This window comes from Rhinolophus sinicus, chromosome 17 (genome assembly GCF_057876585.1).
Source record: "Rhinolophus sinicus isolate RSI-liver-muscle chromosome 17, RSI-T2T, whole genome shotgun sequence".
Lineage (NCBI taxonomy): Eukaryota > Metazoa > Chordata > Mammalia > Chiroptera > Rhinolophidae > Rhinolophus > Rhinolophus sinicus.
This window is the reverse complement of record NC_142517.1, coordinates 205,645,870-205,662,716: the sequence shown is the minus strand read 5'-3', so window position 1 is coordinate 205,662,716 and position 16,847 is coordinate 205,645,870. Positions and strand designations below refer to the sequence as shown.

The 16,847-nt window shown below is 41.0% G+C and overlaps 1 pseudogene; it reads right to left on the bottom strand.

The window, feature by feature from the left end:
• Positions 1 to 13,556: 13,556 nt before the first annotated feature.
• LOC148754915 (uncharacterized) lies at positions 13,557 to 16,040 on the bottom strand (annotated as a pseudogene).
• Positions 16,041 to 16,847: the final 807 nt, after the last annotated feature.

Sequence of the window (16,847 nt, the reverse complement as noted above, 5' to 3'; positions counted from 1 at the left end):
AAATTTCTGGTTTTTTGTCACCTGTCTGAGGCTGTCCTTCTTTAGCGTATTCCTTCCCTGTCTACCAATCAGATTCTGTCTTTCCTCGACCCCCAAACCCCTACCCCTGCATTGAATCAGTCTAGAAATGACCTGCTTGTTCCAGCCCTGCCTTCAATTTCTGAACATTACCCAGTCTGGTGCCTTCTTCTTAAATACTCCCAAGGAAATGCCTGCACTACCCGAAAGAAGTAAAACGGGAGAACCAAAATCTTTCTGTGGTTTTGTTCAAACTCAGAATTGTAGAGCACCCCTGAGCCCACTAAACCATGGATTCCATGGCCATCCATAAAACTAGGTGTGTGTAGAAGGTAAGGAGAATTACAGGTTTCCATATGCCCCATTTGTAAAGATTCTCAGAGAAAAATACTTTTTGTAAATGCCAAAAATGTGATAGGACTGTCCATGAAATCAACTATGAAAATTATGAAACATGAGTCATGGTTCTGTTCTGAAACTATACAAATCATAATTTTTCATCATGACAGAAATCAAAAAGTTGTTCAACAAATGGTTCTAGAACAACTGTATACACACATGTAAAAAATAAATAAAAATGAAAAAAGAGCCTCAGCCATAATTTCATACCATATACAAATATTAACTTAAAATGAATCATAGAGCTAATTGTAACAAGTAGAGTGATAAAGCTTCTAGAAGAAATATGGGAGAAAATATTTGAGACTGTGGTCAGCAGGATAATTTCCCAAAGATGTCTACTCCCTAATCCCTAGAACCTGTGGCTATGCTAAGTGATATGGCAGCAGAAATTTTTGCAGATGTAATTGAAGTTACAGACTTTAAAATATGGAAAGTAGCCTGGATTATCCAGGTGGGCCTAATCAAATCACGTGACCTCTTAAAAGCAAAGAACTGTCTCCAAGTATGGAGACAGTTTTTATTTATTTTTGTTTGTTTGTTTTTATTTTTTAGATGTGGATATCCAATTGTTCTAGAACTATTTGTTGGACAAGCTAGGTTTTTTATTTCTATCATGATGAAAAAGTCAAGATTACAATCATAAGAAGAATTCCACGTTCTGTCACTAGCTCTGAGCGTTAGGGACCCATGTTCAAGGACCAGAGAGAGGCCTCCAGGAGCCACAAGCAGCCTCAGCTGATACCAGCAAGAAAATAGGCACCTCAGACCTACAACCTCAAGGAACAGGATTCTGCCAACAACCTGAATGAACTTAGAAGTAGATTATTCTCGAGCTTCTCAATAAGAACCCAGCCAACCAACACCTTAATTTTGGGCTTGTGAGAAACCAGAGCAGAGAAACCAGCCAAGGAACCCACATTTCTGGACTACAGAACTGTTAGATAATAAATTTGTGTTGTCTCATGCTACTAAATTTGCAGTAATTTGTTATGGCAGTATCAGAAAACTAATAAAGAGACCTTGGGGTAGACAAAGATTTCTTAGATAAGATATAAAACACATGAACCATAAGAGGAAAAATTGGATAAATTGAACTATCAAAATTAAAACCATCTGTTCTTTGAAGATACTTTTTTTTTTTTTTGAGGATACTTTTAAGAAACTGAAAATTTTAAAAACCAAGCCGAGGGACATCCAAGATGGTGGAGTATATAGACATCATGCCTGCCTCTTTCCATGAACACATTAAAATTACAACTAAATTATAGAACAATTAACTGGGAGAACCATCTGAAGTCTAGTTGGAAAGAAATTTCATAACTAAAGATATCAAAAGAGACCACATCGAGACCTGTAGGAGGGGCAGAGACGCAACCCAGAACCCAGGCAGGTCCCAAACCTCTGTGTGGTGGCTCAAAATAGGGAGGGATACCTCAGTCACAGAGATTCCCCCCCCCCCCCCCGGAGGAGAGGACCTCAGCCCCACTCCAGGCTCCCCAGCCTGGTACTGAAAAGAGGGGCACCCACAACATTTGGCGCTGAAAACCAGTGGTGAGTCCAACAACCCGGGTGGGACGGAAGGCTGCAGGAAACCCAGACACCCTCTTAAACAAACTGTGCACAGACTCGTTCGCTCGCTGGTACTTACCTTGTGCTCCAGCAGAGGGACAGTGACTCGGGAAGCATCAGAGACATACGAGGGGCAGACTGAGGTGTGTGGCTTTGAGGCCAGGGCTGGAGGCCAGTCGCCATTTTCTCTGTGAGGGGTCCTTCTCCCAAGCAGCTGGGCAGGAGGCCGCCATCTTTTATATAGAGCCCGCCCCCTAGTGTTACAGCCAAATACGAATCTGATTGGTCTGGTGAGCTCCAAGGCTCTGTCCTACTGACTCACTGGGACTGCAACCCACCCAACTCCCCCAAGGCCAGAAGCACTTTCTCTGCGAGCAGCCAGCCCCGCCCATATTGCGCTCTTTCTTGGAAAACTGTTGGAGTCCACAGCCCCCAGGTGGGTGACAACTGGCCTCGGTGTGCTCTGAAATGTTTCCTGAGTATCTCCAGACTCAGCACTGGCACCAAATCAGAATCTACAGTAACCTGGTGAACACAATTCTTCCCATTCTAGTGAGTCCCTCAGACCTTGCCTCATCCAACCCGCATACCACACAAGGCTGAAATTTAAGGGAGCTGGCAGGTGGCAGCAGGCCTCAGGGTGTCCTGGCTTTTTGCGGAGCTACCCCAGGCCTGGTACTGGTTGCAGCCATCCTTGATTTCGCAGCACGGCCTCTCCTATGTGCCTCCAGGTTTAGCACAGGCAACGAAAAACCATGGATCACACTGTAGCTCCTACAAGGTAGTCCCTGGATGGTCACCAGCAGTGGGTGACCTAGGCATGTACTTGAACCACTCCCAAGAGGCCCCAGAACCAATATACCTGGAAGATGGCTTCAGACCACAGCAGAGCACCACTCAATTAGCCCCACAAGAGGCACACACAGAGGCATACACCAGAGCCTGCTGGGGCAAATCCCACTCAGTGGGATAAGCCCTCTGCACAGCAGACTGTAAGCTGTGGATGTGGCCAAACTCCAGAGCCAATCAGCCTGAGGGTCATTCCCACCCACTGATGTGCCAAGAGCAATCAAGGCTCAACTATAACAGGAGGACACACCGAATCCCCACAGGGGAAACTCCTGGTTCACCCAGGGGAGGTGACCAAGGAGACTGTGCCACTGAGCCACATAGGGCACCTATTACGTAAGTCCACCCGACCAAGACGGGGAGACATAGCAGATCTATCTCATATATAGAAATAAACACAGGGAGGCAGCCAAAATGAGAAAACAAAGAAATACATCCTAAATAGAAGAACAGGAGAAAACTCCAGAAAAAGAACTAAACAAAATGGAGGCAAGTAACCTACCAGATACAGAGTTCAAAACAATGGTTATAAAGATGCTCAAGGAACTCAGTGAGAACTTTAAAAAAGAGATAGCATGCATAAAAAAGGACATAAAATCATAAAAAAGAATCAGTCACAAATGAAAAATACAATAACTGAAAATGAGGAATGCACTACAAGGAATCACCAGAGGATCAAATCAGTGATTTGGAAAATAAGGTAGCAGAAAACACCCAACTGGGACAGCAAAAAGAAAAAAGAATCCAAAAAAATGAGATAGTGTAAGAGACCTCTGGGACAATGTCAAGCCTAACAACATGCATGTCATAGGGGAACCAGAAGGAGAAGAGACAAAGCAAGGGATTGAGAACCTATTTGAGGAAATAATGACTGAAAACTTTCCTAATCTGGCAAAGGAAATAGACATACAGGTCCAGGAAGTGCAGAGAGTCCCAAACAAGATGAACCTAAACAGGCCCACAAAAAAGACACATCATAATTAAAATGGCAAAGATTAAAGACAAAGAGAGAATCCTAAAAGCAGCAAGAGAAAGGCAAGTGGTAATTTATAAGGGAGCTCCCAAAAGATTGTCCGCTTATTTTTCAACAGAAACTTTGCAGGTCAGAAGGGATTGGCACAAAATATTCAACGTGATGAAAAGCAAGGATCTACAACCAAGTTACTCTATCCAGCAAAGCTATCATTTAAAATCAAAGGACAGATAAAGAGCTTCCCTGACAAAAAAAAAAAAAAAGCTAAAGGAGTTCATCACCACCAAACCAGTATTACAGGAAATGTTAAAGGGACTTCTTTAAGATGAGGGGGAGGGGAAATCAAAATTATGAATAATAAAATGGCAATAGCTACATATCTGTCAATAATTACTTTCAATGTAAATTGATTAAATGTTCTAATCATAACACATAGGAGGGCTGGATGGATAAAAAACAAAACAAAACCCTTACATATGCTGCCTAAAAGAGAATCATTTCAGATTGAGAGACACACACAGAGATGGAATGTAAAAAGATGGAAAAAGATATTTCATGAAAATGGAAATGAAAAAAACAACAACACTGGAGTAGCCATAGTTATACCAGACAAAATAGACTTGAAAACAAAGGCTATAACAAGGGACAAAGAAGGACCCAGTAATCCCACTTCTGGCTATTTATCCAAAGAAACCCAAAACAGTCTTTCAAGGGGACATATGCATTTATATGTTCATTCCAGCGTTGTTTACAATGGCCAGGATGTGGAGGCAGCATGGGTGTCCATCAATGGATGAATGGATAAAGAGGTGGTACATATATACAATGGAATATTGCTTGGCCATAGCAGAGAATGTGTTCTCACCATCTGCAGTGTCATGGATGCACCTGGAGGGTGTTGTGCTGAGTGGAGTGTCAGACAGAGAAAGATAGATGCAACGTGATTTCGCTTATACGTGGAATTTAAAGAACAAAATAAAGAAACAAACAAATCAGAAACAAACTCATAGATACAGAGAACATTTTGATGGTTGCTAGATGGGAGGGGGGTTGGTGGTGTGGGTGAGAAAAGGGGAAGGGATTAAGAAGTACAAATTTGTTGTTACACAGTCATCATGGGGATGTAGGGTACAGCATAAGAAATAGTCAATAATATTGTAGTAACTACGTACGGTATCAGATGGGCACTAGATTTGTTGGGGTGATAGACAGGAGGGGGGATGGGGGCAGGGTGAAAAAGGTGAAGGGATTAAGAAATACAAGTTGGAAGCTACAAAATAGTCATGGGGATGTAAAGTGCTGCATAGAGAATATAGTCAAAAATGTGGTGATGGCTATGTATAGTGCCAGGTGGGTACTAGACTAGTCAGGGGGATCACTTCTTAAATTATATAAATGTCTAAACACAACGCTGTACCCCTGAAATTAATATAAAATAATATTGATTGTCAACAGCTGTTAATGGTATAATTTCATTTATATGATGCCAGTTGTATAGAAAGAAGGAAAATCCACAAGGACAAAACACAGATTGGTGGTTGTCAGTGGCTGGGTCGGGGAAGGGGACTAACTGCCACGGGGCCCAACAGAACTTTCTGGGTGATAGAACTGTTCTGTCTTGATTGCTGGTGTCACATGGCTCAGTACATTTGTCAAAACTCATTGAACCTACATTTAAAGGGGGTAAATTTTATTTTATGTAAATTATGCCTCAACAAACCTACCTTCAAAAAAAGGACACGATCAAGCACCCCAACCCAAGTCAAACCCTACCTGGCACACATACACAGCTCCCTAAATTGATAATCCTTGTCATTTGCATTTTCCAAGGTAATGGATGTGTTTTCCAGACTTTTTCTGCAAATACCTTGGTAGTAGAAGGCCCATTTAAAGGCACAATTCCCAGGAGAAAGCTGTCTCATTATAAGCCCTCCCCGCTTTAACCCAGTGTAATGATTTAGAATAAATTGCCTACTTTCCTTCCTCTCCTCCAGACTAATATTTCATTGTCAGAGATGGTAAGGATTAAAAAAAAAAAAAAAAAAAAGAGTATTGTCTATGTCATCTTAGAGCATTTGTTTTCCTTTATTTTACTGGAAAGCGATGGTTGAATTCTCTAAAATGAGGACATGTTGGCTTGTCATCCTCAGAAGTGCTGACAACAGAGATGACAGAAAACAAAGGAACACTCCCAGACTTGTCTGGCACCAGTTACCCATCCTAGTGCGGAGATAAGCACTTCCCAGCAAGATGAGGCACAGCACCTGCCTGGGGCCATCCCACTGCCATTTACCACTCCGGGTCCCTTATATGGCTTAACGAAGGCCAGAGAATGCCGTAAACTTAAGACTCCTTCCTCCTGATGCTCTAACTCACTATCAGCCACTGTAAGAAGTCACAGCCAACTACAGTATGTTTGTTTTGCCAACTGCCAGGGGTGGAGTAGGTCCATGAGAACGCTACTGACTCAGAAAGCCTGCTAATCATAACTAGCCTTTCTAACGCTTTTCCAGAGAGTTGTTTCTTTAGCTTCTTGTCTTTTATGCGAACATATTTTACTGAGTCTAAAAGACCACGGATTGTGAAGAAGGAAAAAAAAAAAAAGGTTGCAAATGAAACTATGGTACAATGCTTTCTTATTTCTTAGGAATTGTGCTGCATACTTATTCAAAGAAATTTTGAACTTATTGACACAGATTTTACTTTTTTATCCCGTATCACCCATGGGCCCATAAAAACATATATGCAAAGAAAATTAGTTGGTTAGCGTGTTCTTTAAATTTATTCAGAGTTGAATTTTTCTGAATCACATTTTAAATCAGAGTCATCAAATTTCATGCCTTGTGAGATGATTATCTTCCAGGCCAGTGTTGACAAACTTTTTCTGCAAAGGGCCAGATAGTATATAATTTAGGTTTCGCAGCCCACTCAGCTCTGCCACTGTGATGCAGAAGCAGTCATAGATTATACTTAAATGGGCATGGGTGCGGTCCAAAAAATCTTTATGGACCCAGGAATTTGAATTTCATATAATTTTCATGTGTTGCGAACTATTATCCTTTTGATTTTGTTTTCAACTATTAAAAAATATTTTTTTAAAAACCTTGCTTATCCATGGGCTATACAAAAACAGGCAGTGAAGAGGATTTGATCCGTCAGCCACGGTGAGCCAACCCCTGCAGCATCCCACTAGGAGCATTAGTAACGCAGTATATATTTTAAAATAGCACACCCTAGTCTCCAGGGTTGCCTTTGAACAATCTATTTCACAAACTTGGATGCTGGGGAATATTTGTCAGGATAGACTGAGTTATGCTGCAATAATGAACAACTTCAAAATCTCAGTAGCTTAAAACAACCAAGGTTTATTTCTCATTCAGGCAAGGGCCCCTAAAGGTCAGGGCTACTTTCCAGAACAGCTGTCCCCACATAATGACTTACTTTTACTCCTCCATATAAACTTATGCTCCCTTAATTTTGACAAAGGACAAAAATGTGGAAAATCACACACCAGCTCTTAAAGGATTTCCTCCAGAAGTGATATGTGTCACATTGTTGTTGTTTTTAAGATTTTATTGGGGAAGGGGAACAGGACTTTATTGGGAAACTGTGTACTTCCAGGCCTTTTTTCCAAGTCAAGTTGTTGTCCCCTCAGTCTTAGTTGTGGAGGGCGCAGCTCAGCTCCAGGTCCAGTTGCCGTTTCTAGTTGCAGGGGGCACAGCCCACCATCCCTTGCGGGAGTTGAACCAGCAACCTTGTGGTTGAGAGGATGCACTCCAACCAACTGAGCCATCCAGGAGCTCAGCGGCAGCTCAGCTCAAGGTGCCGTGTTCAATCTTAGTTGCAGGACATGTGTCACTTTTAATGGCAAAACCAGTTACATGGCATGGTGACTTTCTCTCCACATGGACTTTGCTCCATGTGTACCTCTCAAAGGGGTGAAGAGTGTCCTCAAAAAATGGTAGCTAATCTTTGTCAGATGAACTACCTGTGAGAGAGAGAGAGAGAGCCAGGTGAAGGTATCCTTTTTATGACCTAGTGCTAGGGTCTGAATATCTGTTGTTACTCCAAATTCATGTGTTGAAATTCTAATGCCTCATGTGATGATATTAGTAGGTGGGGTTCTTCAGAGGTGCTTAAACTACCGTGTTTCCCCGAAAATAAGACCTAACCGGACAATCAGCTCTAATTCATCTTGTGGAGCACCAACTTACCAGCCACATGAGTGGATCTTCCAGCCTCGGTCAAGTCTTCAGGTGATTTCATTTCCCCTTCTTCAAGTCTTCCAGCTGCAGACCCAGGCATCATAGGGCTGTGCCCTCTGAATCCCCCTCACCTCTGTGTTCCATCTGAATTACTGACCCACAGAAACTGAGATAATAAATGATTATTGTTGTTTTAAATCTCTAAGTTTTGAGGGTGATTTGTCATGCAGCAATGGACAACTAAGACCCATGGCCTTACGTAATCTGAAGGGGATGGGGAAATTTGACTGTCTCACTGGCCTAAACATGGCAGAAACTAGTTATTGGCAAATGTCCAGATCTTACGAGATGGTACCAATGAGAAGTTTTCAGGCAAAAATCAGGACTTTCATTTATTCCTTGGATGGTTCATAGATGGTTGTTTTCTGAAACATCAGTGCTATTGTCTAAGATGCCACCAGGAATAATATCCAAGTTCATAGATATGTAGGCAATGACATTGAAGCTGGATAGAAATGTTCAAATGCCATTGTTGAAAACACATCTAGATTTCAGAAATATTAAAATGCAAAAAGCATAAGCATCTTGGAATTAACAGAAATGGTATGTCACTGTCTTTTCAGGTCACATGCAGTCATTTCTGCCTGCATTGTGGTTATTTGCCTTTAATTAGAAGATCCAAATTGGTTGGTTTGGAGATAAAATGAGAATGTGGGTAGAAAGCCCTCATACCCAAAGCAAAGCAAGTGTCTTGGTCCAGTTAGGCTGCTATTAAAAAATACCATACAGTGGGTGACTTTAGTAACAGCATTTATTGCTCACAGTTGAGGTCGGGAAGTCCAAGACCAAGGCACTGGCAGATTCGGTGTCTGGTGGAGGCCCACTTCTAGTTCACAGAGAGCTGTCTCCTCATGTGTCCTCACAGGGCAGAGAGGGGAAGGGAGCTCGCTGAGGCCTCCCTATAAGAGCATTAATCCCATTCATGAAGGCTCCGAACTCGTGACTTAATCACTTCCAAACACTATTCCATTGGAGAGTAGCTTTCAATACACGAATTTGGTGGAGACACAAACATTTGGTCTGTGGCACAAATAATTGAGTGATTTTTCTGATTAAAAAAAAGTTAATGCAACATAAACTATGGGTATAATGATTACAACTAGGGTCAACCTGACCTTAACTCATTGAAATAATCAGATTCAGCTGGCCAGGAATGGTCCTATAACTATATACATTTATACAGAGGAATATAAATTCTTCTATACACATACACAAACACACACACACACACAGTATGTGTAGCATCCTTAGCCTTAGGTAATGTGTACACCTATATTTCATAGCTAGAAATGAAATTTCCTTTAAAATTAACCTTTAACAAGTGCTTAATAATGAATATCGGCCTTGCTTATAGTTGACTGGTAACCATAACACTGAAATAGCAGGACATGACAGGATATGAGCAAGAAACAACTTGCCTGATACTTTTCCCCGGAGCACATTCAAACCCACTTGTGGATTCAACCTTTACTTCAACCTTAGATGAAACCTTGGGTGATATCTTGGATCTCATACTTTTGCCTAGCACTCCTTTCTCAAATTGTGGAAAAAACACATAACATAAAATTTGCCATCTTACCCATTTTTAAGTGTACAGTTCAGTATTGTTAAGTATAATCTCATTGACGTGAAAGAGATCTCCAGAATTTTTTCATCTGAAAAAAAAGTTCTTCTGAAACTGTATGCCCATTAAACAACTCCCATTTTTCCCTCCTCTCAGAATGGTGACCACCATACTATTTTGTGTTTCTGAATATGACTATTTTAGATACCTCATGGAAGTGGAATCAGACAGCATTTGTCTTTTTGAGACTGGCTTATTTCACTAAGAATAATGTCCTCAAGGTTCATCCGTATTGTAGCGTGTGACTGGATTTCTTTCCTTTCGAAGGCTGAATAATAGTCCATTGTATGTATATACTGCATTTTGTTTATCTACTCATCCATTGATAGAAATCTGGGGTGCTTTCACCTCTTGACTATTGTAACTAGTGCTGCTATGAATATGTGTGTACAAATATCTCTTCTAGACCCTGCTTGCAATTATTTTGGATATATACCCAGAAATGGGATTACTGGATCATATGGTAGCTCTATTTTTAATTTTTTTAGGAAACTTTATATTATTTTTTACAGCGATTGCACCATCTTACAATCTCACCAAGAATGCACAAGGATTTCAATTTCTTCACATTTTGGCAACACTTGCATTTTCTGAGATATAGATATAGATATATAGATATATTATATAAATATTTTCTATTTTATATATATATATATATCCATTCAAATGGGTATGAGGTGTTATCTCAGTGTGGTTTTGATTTGAATTTTGTCTTCCTTTAAATAAAAGTCCTTTGCTTATTTTCAGCTCCAAAGAACAATCTCATTCTAGCAAATGTGATAAACAGAGTAACTCCCCTTCTCCACAAAGATGCCCTAAACCCTGGAAGCTGCGGTTATGTTATGCCACATTACAAGGAGGAGTTAAGATTGCAGATGGAATTAAAAGTTTCAAATAAACTCCTCCCACCCCCAGGTTGCCAGCGACTCCTCCAGGGTTAGGAGAGATGGAGGCTCGGAGGCCTGCCCTTCTTAAAGGCAGATGCAACATGATGTTTGCATCTTCTTAGTGGAGCAGTTTCCCAATGCTGATTCTTTCTCTTCTGTCGCATGTTGTGAGATCCTCAGTCAGTTATCCCCTCTGGGCCCTTGGGCAATCCTTGTCTCTGGCCAGCTGCTGCTTATCCCATCTTCAGCCTCTGCAGCCAATGGTAACCTCCAGCCTCCTTCTGCTGAGAGTCCCACCCCTTTGGCATAAAACCTTTCTGGACAGGTCTTTTCCAACAATCCCGAGGCCAGATCCTTCCCTCAGGTCCTCTTGGCTCACAAGAACACTCTGGCCTCCTTTCCCCATGTCCACCCAGAGTACATGTGCAGTTTTCTCTTGTTGCATATGTATCTTTGCTTGGCCATCAGGCGGGCAATTCTAGCCACAGCCTTTGGCCTCCTCAGAAAAAAAAGAAAAGAAAAGAAAAAAAACAGCTTAAAATTCGTTAATATGACTGATTTTACATTCTTTTTTTGTTTGTTTGTTTTTTTAAAGATTTTTTATTGGGGAAGGGGAATAGGACTTTATTGGGGAACAGTGTATACTTCCAGGCCTTTTTTCCAAGTCAAGTTGTTGTCCTATCAATCTTAGTTGTGGAGGGTGCCATTCAGCTTCAAGTTGTTGTCCTTTCAGTTGTAGTTGTGGAGGGCGCAGCTCAGCTCCAGGTCCAGTTGCCGTTGCTAGTTGCAGGGGGCACAGCCCACCATCCCTTGCGGGAGTCGAACCGGCAACCTTGTGGTTGAGAGGACGCGCTCCAACCAACTGAGCCATCTGGGAGCTCAGCGGCAGCTCAGCTCAAGGTGCCGTGTTCAATCTTAGTTGCAGGGGGCAGAGCCCACCATCCCTTGCGGGACTCGAGGAGTTGAACCGGTAACCTTGTGGTTGAGAGCCCACTGGCCCATGTGAGAATCGAACCGGCAGCCTTTGGAGTCAGGAGCATGGAGCTCTAACCACCTGAGCCACCGGGCCGGCCCCTGATTTTACATTCTTGAATTTCTTCTAAACAATAGCCTGGATTCATTCAGCATTTGCTTATGATGGGTATTATGAATTACTTTTCTATTCTTGCTTTTAGGGATTTTGCCCAAGTTCATTCTTAGTCAACATGTGTTTATATGGCATATGTATGTATTAAGTCAGAAATAGTTTCATGCAGTGATAATATGGTTGCAACTACAGTGAATAAAATCTTCAAAAGAACTTGGGAATTTTGAGATAATTCACATTTTTCCTTAAGTAATTTACTTTCTTAGAGCTATTTGCAAAGTATGTCTTCTCTGAACATTTCCCCCAAAGCCCTGCCATTTCTGACTTTAAATTCAATTAAAAAAAAAACACAAGAAACCAATAACAGCTATTGACTGTTAAAAGAGAAGTGGGGACCTGGAAAAAAGGACAGGAGAAAGACTTCTCACTAAATATTATTTTGAATCTTTCGACTAGTATACTATATAGTCTCAGTCCAAAAAATTTAGTTTTAAAATTAATAATTTGCATATAAAAATAAAAAACTACCATTCTAACACTCAATTAAAGTTACAAGTAGAAGTTACCTTTGATATCAGAAAATAGAGCTTTAAAAGTTTTAAGCACAAATTGAATTGTGTATATTATTAGATCGAGGACTTAAAATTGAGTTAAGCTTGTTAATTTTGGGGGGTTTTCTTCCACTCTCTGCTCTCAGATTGCGTAAAATGTCAACAACAAAAAAGAGATAGCGTGAGTTTTGTGGGGAGGGAGTTGTCAAAAGTTATGTCTTACTGAGTGGTGAGTCTATTTCATCTTTTGTGGAGTGCCTGCCATCTACCAGGTCCTGTGTTGGGTGCCAGGAGACACAGGTAATAAGCCCTGGTGCCCGCCCTGGAGAGAGACTTGCACATTGGAAAAAAGAAGGTGGTGCTTTCAATTCTCAGAGTTGGGGTTGGAGAAAGAGGGAAGCCTTATACTGAACACCTAGAGGAGACAAGAGGGCCTTGTAGCCAAAATAGAATCTAGACTTAACACGGAAGCCACTAGAATCTGAAAGCAAGGAGATGGGAGAGTGTAGTCAAAGATAAGTCAGGTCTCTGCACCCAAAGCAAAGTGGAGAATCAAGGCCCAATATTCCCAAGCAATTGGTCCAGCTCTCAGGGATGATGAAATGATCACCCTGGGGAAAGTCATGCATACAGCAAATCTTAAAGGGAAGTCCCTGACTTCCTAAGCTCCTGCAGGGCCTTTCTAAACCTCAGCTTTTCTCACTTGTAAATCAGGAATAATAACATTATAAAATTGCTGTGAGGATTTGACAGTGTATATAAAATGGCTTGCACAGTATCGAGAGCATAATTGTTGCCCAATACATGGCATCTCTTTTCTTTGTTGTTGTCATTCTTATCACTGTGGTTGTTACCAACAAAAAATATTGTGATGGTGAATTGGCTCATTCCATCCTCATTTCACACTCCTTTTGGGGTTACAGCCTATACCGCCAAGTCTGAAACTGAAAACGACATTTCCCAGTGTGATGTCAGAGGGGTAGTAGATTGGGGGAGAGGGGTTATCACTTTGTGAAGGGTATACGTGTCTAACTATTACATTGTTTTGTACACCTGAAACTAATAATAATTTTAGAAATCATGTATAGAAAGTTCTACTAACTAGAAAATAAAGTCTGAGTCATTAAAGGCATCCCCAGCAATCAAATTAACATGTAAAAATTACATCTGTAAATGTCACCTATCTTTTGGGGTACCTATATTCCAAAAGAAAGATTGGCAAAATAAATGACAATGTAGAAGACAATTTGTAAACTACAACATTTCTTAAAAACAACTTTTATCTTTACTAACAATTGTTATCCCATAACCTATGTTCATTATAAAGACGCTATACGAATAATTAAATAAAAGGAAGAAATTAAACAATCATCTATAATCACTACCAAGAGATAACACTTGTTAACATTTGGTATTTTAAAACAACCAAAAAAACTATATGTCCCAAACTCCTTTGCTCTTAGGGTCTGGATGCCAGTTCAGTTCTACCAATTAGAGGCAACCGTGTAAGAATTATAAAATGGAACATCTTCCTGTTGTTGTTTCCTTTGGCAAACAAAGTCACAAAGGTATGAGTGGCATGAGGCAGTGGGGGCAGTTGTAGAAACAGCTGCATGACCTCCAGATCACAGCTGCAGTGGTTTGCTCTTGATATCAATCAGTGGTAGCCCCTGATTTCCACTCCTCCAGCCCTTCCGGTGACTGTATATGCATTTAATTCCTGTATTAACTCCTTTCTGTTTAAAATACCTAGAGTGGCAATTCCTGTTTCTAGAACTGAACCCTGACTGATTCAGAAATTGATGTTCCTTGTAAAGAAGTTTCATATATAAACTCCTGTGAAAGAATTTATTTCATACTGCTGCCTCAGACTCGCTTAGATTTAAATAATGAGCTGTTTAAACCAGTTCACTGTTCTCCTTAGTAATGCCATTCTCCTTGAGAGTTGTTGACATAACAAAGTTTTCTGGGATCCTAAAGTTAACACTGTTTTTGTGGTGATCATAACCCATCCCTTGTTTTTCTTCGTACTTTATTTGATTGAGAGGAAAATGGCCCCCGAGATAGTTTTGCCTCCTGGTATCCATTCTTCCTTCCTTTCTTAGTATTCAGAACACTAATTTTTAGCTGGGGACCCTATTACTAAGCTAAAATTTATTCCCACTCTCCCTTAAAGCCAGACATAGCCATATGACTAAGTTTTGGCCAATTGGATATAAGAAAAAATGTTTTGTGTAACTTCTAGAAAGTGTCTTTAGAAGGAGGGCACAGACCCTTCTTTGCTCCTTGCTCTTTCCTAGTGGCTGGAGTGTGAATATAATGATAGGAGCAACAACAGCTATTTTGGGTCACGAGGCAGCACACAAATCATGGCAAAGTAGAAGAGAATGAGCCTGTTGACTGCAGAGCTGTCACCTCCAGATTTCTTTTACATAAGAAAAAAAAATTGATCTCTAACTTTTTAAAGTCTCTATTATTCGGTTATTCTTTTGTTATTATATGTAGCCAAACCTACCTCTAATTAATATAAGGGGAACAGCCAAACTTCTTAACTCCATATCAACCATGGACTCTTTTTCAGTGTCTAAAAACAAGTGCATTTTCAAAAGCTGCCCAACTACTGAAACACAGTAAGGCATCCTGCCAAAAATGCTGATCTGGGTTTAGAATTAAAGGCATAAAATTATTTCAATAAGGACAAATCAATGTACGCAGCAGTGTACGTTGGTAAGCCAGATGAATAATTTTGACTTACTCATATTACTTTCAAAATCAAATCAAGGCACCAATTGTAGGTTGAGTAAAAGGCAAGTCGTCAACCCTAGCCAATGGCCCATTAAGACTAGAGTCATTGATTCAAAATGGCTAAGGTTTTGTTTAAACTGGCCCTTTGATGTTCATCGTATGACCACAGCACAGTTGACAGCACAGCCGATGGTATAATCTGCTCTGCAGCTCTCTATTCCAGACCCCACAGATCAGAGGGTTAAAACACTGGGCCAATGGAAAGATTCCAAAAAGCACCAGATTTAAAGCAAAGAAAAACACTCCACTCATCTTTCCTACGCCTACGAATATCAGAGTTTGCATTACATGTGAGCTCAATAAATGAATAGGGACTGTTTTCCTTGCTTTGATATGGTTAACCCGTATGTCTTCTTGGTATATTAGAGAGTAACTTACAAGAATGATAGACAGAAGAAAGAGAAGGAAAGCCCTGCCAATGGCTCTGGCTGGATTTCAAGATCACCAGGCAAAAGGGTTCAGATTTTAAAACAGCAACCAGAGTGGAGTGGTTGCCCTCTATGCTGAATAGGCAAACATTCTTGAGTATAATGATTATCCAAGTCCCAGCCAGAATCCTATACTTAACTGAATCTACAAAGGACAGATTTCAACAGCCAGCAAATGGCCAGGTGAGTGTTGACAGGCAGAGTGAAGAGGATCCCTTCTCCAACACTTCGCTGGGCCCCAAACACCACCCAGCATGGGGCTGGTGACAAACCACTCCCAGGCCACAATAGGAGGAGATGTACAGCAGATGGTGACAAAGGAGGATATCTAGGACCTTCCCACAGTGTCAAATTCTGCAACACTATTGCAATGATAGTGATGAATGTGGCAAAGGAGAAAGGGACCACGTATACAGAGGCCTTCACTATTGCTTCGAGCATCAGCCAATCTGAGATGTTGCAGTGCTCAGAAGACAAGTTCATTATCTTCAGGGCAACTTGGTTCCTACAGGAGAAAAGAACAATTGTGACTGTCTTAAAGCTTCTCATGTGCTTTCCCACATAATCTTGTGTACAGTCTCAAGGAACAGATTGTATGTTGTTCAGTATAGAGGATGACAATTGTAGATAGTATTGACATGGATCATAGAAACTGGAGAAATCATCTAGGGTCTTCTCTTTATTTCAGGGGAGCGGCACATACTCAAACCATCTAAAACGAGGACTTGAAAGACGTACACTCAATACTCAGCAAATTGCTCAAAATCAGGTCAAGGTTTTACTTTTTATGCATCCTCTTCCATCTTTGATTATGAGAACTTTTTCATTTCACAGCACAACATTGCAAACGTCAACTGATTAACCACCAAATATTGTGAACACCTAGTGCATGCAAAGGTCTGGGGAAGAAGTTCCGGCAAGCTGTGAGGAAGGCGGAAGAGTCATTGATGTGGAGACTTGACTTCATTTGGGTCCATAAGACATGAAAGGGAGATTAGCAATAATGATGACAAGCATGCGTGACGTTTGCCGAGTACTTTCTAGGGATCGAAAACTGGTCTCAGCGCATTCCTCACGAGCCCGGGAGAATGTTTTCTTTTCCACCAAGTGGTTTTATTACGCTTTTGCACAAACGGGGAAATGGAGACATGAAGAGGCTAAGTAACCTGCTCAACGCTGTGTGGTTATTGCATAAAAGGGCCAGGATTTGCGTTTGGGAGTACAACACCAGAGCCCACGCTCTCAACCACTACGAGGAAATTTGTGTCAAATGCAAGGCCAAATGAATGTATTCTCTGAGGTCTTCTTTGGCCAATGTCATTTGATTGACCAACTGGACCCCATTTGTAGGAATATTGTCTCTGTTGTTAAGAAGCCGGAAGACTGCAT